The sequence below is a fragment of the Lygodium microphyllum genome, chromosome 8 (assembly GCF_053477565.2).
Source record: "Lygodium microphyllum isolate KBCC chromosome 8, Lygodium_microphyllum_v1.1.10, whole genome shotgun sequence".
In the NCBI taxonomy this organism is placed as follows: Eukaryota; Viridiplantae; Streptophyta; class Polypodiopsida; order Schizaeales; family Lygodiaceae; genus Lygodium; species Lygodium microphyllum.
Genome location: NC_141142.1, coordinates 131,347,951 through 131,351,419, shown reverse-complemented (window position 1 = coordinate 131,351,419; position 3,469 = coordinate 131,347,951).

Here is a 3,469-nt window from a genome sequence, read left to right as displayed (position 1 = left end):
ACCTTAGAAAAGTACAAAGCTAGACTGGTTGCCCAAGGATTTTCACAAGTTGAAGGGTTTGATTTTCAAGAGTCATTTGCCCCAACTGCCAGAATGACCACTATTCGCACGGTACTTGCAGTGGCTGCCCACAAGAAGTGGCCAGTGTACCAAATGGATGTTAAGTCAGCGTTCTTAAATGGTGACCTCAAGGAGGAGGTGTACGTGGCTCAGCCACCAGGGTTTGAGGCCCCCCATTCTGAGAACAAAGTGTGTAAACTAAAGAAGGCATTGTATGGGCTGAAACAAGCCCCCAGAGCATGGTACCAGCGGATAGATAGGTTCTTTTTAAACCTAAACTTCAAAAGATGTGCCTCAGATGCTAACTTGTATGTTTACAGGGATGGTAAAAAGTCTGTAGTGATTGTCCTATATGTGGACGACCTTCTTATTACAGGTGACTATGAAGATATGATCAACCAAACTCGAAAGGCTTTGAGTTTTGAGTTTGAAATGACAGACTTGGGCTTGCTGCACTATTGTTTGGGGATTGAAGTCTGGCAAGAGCCAGGAAAGATCTTCATCTCTCAGAAGAAGTATGCATGGGAGATCTTGAAGGCATTTGGCATGACCGAGTGCAAGGAGATAGCTACACCTATGGAGGTGAATGTAAAGTTATCCGTTGAGGATACATCAGCACTAGCAGACATTGGGAGGTATAGGAGGTTGGTCGGCAGTCTAATCTACTTGTGTAACACCAGACCAGATATCAGTTTTGCTGTTGGTGTTTTGAGCAGGTTCTCAAACAAACCTCATGAGAGTCATTGGAATGCTGGGATGCGGGTGCTCAGATACTTGAAGAAAACTCTTGACTATGGTATCACATACAGTTTCGGAACTTCTCTTGTGGGGAACTGTGACTCAGATTGGGCAGGAGACATTGATTCCAGGAAGTCAGTTTCTGGTTATTGTTTCTCTTTGGGTTCAGGAATTTTCTCTTGGATTAGTAAGAAGCAACCAACAGTGGCATTGTCTTCTACCGAAGCAGAGTACAAGGCAGCTTGTTTTGCTGCATGTGAGGCCGTATGGTTGAGAAGGATTCTATGGCATATGGGAGTGCAGGATGAAGAACCAACTGTGCTGAGATGTGACAATCAGAGTTGCATCGCCATTGCCAAAAATCCAGTGTTTCATGCACGCACCAAACATATAGAGATCCAGTATCACTATGTGCGTGATTTGATGGAGGATGGGATAGTGGAATTGGTCTACTGTCCAACAGAGGAGAATGGAGCAGATATCTTCACCAAAGCACTTACGAAGGATCTGCTTCAAGTTCATCTTCAGAGACTCGGCATTGGGCCGAGGAGATAGTTCACCTATGGGTGGACATTGAGGGGGGGTGTTAGATATGATCAATGCCCCACCCTCATTAGGTGCTACCAATGATCCATGGTGCTCAAAGTTGTAAGGCCCCCATTATGAGGAGAAGCCAAATGTGAGCCCGGACATTGGTTGAGTCCTGACTTGTATATCAGATGAGGTCTATGTGACCGGATGGCAAAAAGGTGACTGTTGTGGGTCTAATCTTTGGGTTAGACGGAGTGGTTAAGCTGGTAGCAACTCGAGGCACATTGCATTGAGTTGCGTGGTAAGGGAGTTAAAAGGGGCCCCTATTGTGGGGTCCGGGGGCCGCGGAAGCGGCCCCTGGCTGGGGGGTCCCAGGGGGGCCAGCGGCCCCCCTGGCGGGGGTCCGGGGGCAGCGCCCCCGGCCCGATGGTAAAGGGAATATTCCCTAGCCGACTAGTGGAGGCTCATATGGTAGGTCGGTCAGCAGGCCGACCTAACGACCTTCGCGGGCTATAAAAGCTAAACCCCTTCGCAGCCATCTCACACTCATCTTTCACCCAGTCAGAGTTGTTGTTCCAGCTAGCCTTAAGCTCTTCACCTATCTTCTGTCTAGATCGCCATCTAAGCTTCATTCATTGGAAGCGCACGGGTGGACAGAGCCATCTTTGTATCAGTTGTTTGGAGTTAAAGAATTTTACTGATTCTCCTCTTATCTGTTGTGTACTCTCTATCTCTTTCTCAGATTCTGTTCGCTGCGCCGTGTAATATTTTACATGACAGAGATACACTCTATGTATGCATAGTATTGGCTCTTGGACTCAGGTGCATCCTTTCATGTGACACCTTGCCGAGAGTGGTTTCATTCATACGTACTGTTTCAGGTTCTGTGTGCTTGTATGATGACAGCTCTCTTGATATTGTTGCCATTGGTGATGTTAGGCTACAGTTTCCTTCTGGCAGCAATTTTTTTATGCAGGATGTACGTCATGTACCTGCTTTGACACGCAGTTTCCTATTAGCTAGACAACTTGATGATGCAGGTTATCATGTATCTTTTGGAGACTCTGCATGGGAGATCACTCATGGCAGACTTCTGATTGCGAGAGGTGCCAAGGGTGGCAACCTCTATCCCTTGATTGTATCTTCTTCTTCCCTTGATCATATTTTGTCTATGGATTCTATCCCCCATGTATCTCTTTGGCATGCCCGTTTGGGCCATATGTCTTTGAAGGGAATGAAAATGCTTTCTGGTTTGTGGTACTTACCGCCCCTTGATTATGCATGTTTTGATTCATGTGAGCATTGTCTTTATGAGGTAGACTAGGACTATGCATAAGAAGCCTGGTAGGCCACACATGAGTGAGCCCTTGGTATTGGTACATTCGGATGTTTGTGGGCCCATGCCTTGTTAGTCTATGGGTGGTGCAAAGTATTTTGTTACATTCATAGATGATTTTTCATGGAAAGTTTGGGCTTATCCCATTAAGCTAAAATCCGATGTCTGGGCTGTGTTTCAGAGATGGCTTGCATTGGTTGAGAACCAGTCTGGGTATAGGCTAAAATGCCTAAGAACAAATAATGGGGGTGAGTATGTCTCATGTGCTTTTGAGCAGTTATGTGATGAGCGGGGTATTAAGCGTCAGTTGACCACCCCCTACACCCCCCCCCCAAGAATGGTTTGACTGAGCGGATGAATAGAACCATCCAGGAGCGTATACGCTGTATGCTTAGCCATGCAGGCCTACCATAGAGCTTTTGGGCTGAGGTAGTTAGTACAGTTGTGCATGTCATAAACAGATCACCTTCTAGTGGTTTGGATTTCCAGGTTATTGTAGAGGAGGTATGGACTGGAAAACCTCCCTCTTATGTGCATCTTCGTGTCTTTGGATGTGAGGCATTTTGCCATGTGCCCAGGGACAAGAGAAGTAAGCTGGATTCTAAGAGTGTCAAATGCATTTTCCTTGGTTATGGGGATGCAGGAGAGATGGGTTACCGTCTCTAGGATCCACAAGCGTGTGAAAAGTCATCCGCAATCATGATGTAGTCTTCCATGAAGACAAGATGCATCAGCAGACTGAGAGAGTTGTTGAGATCCGCAGGGTCATATTTCAAGAGGAGCCGAGAGCTCCCGCACAAGCAG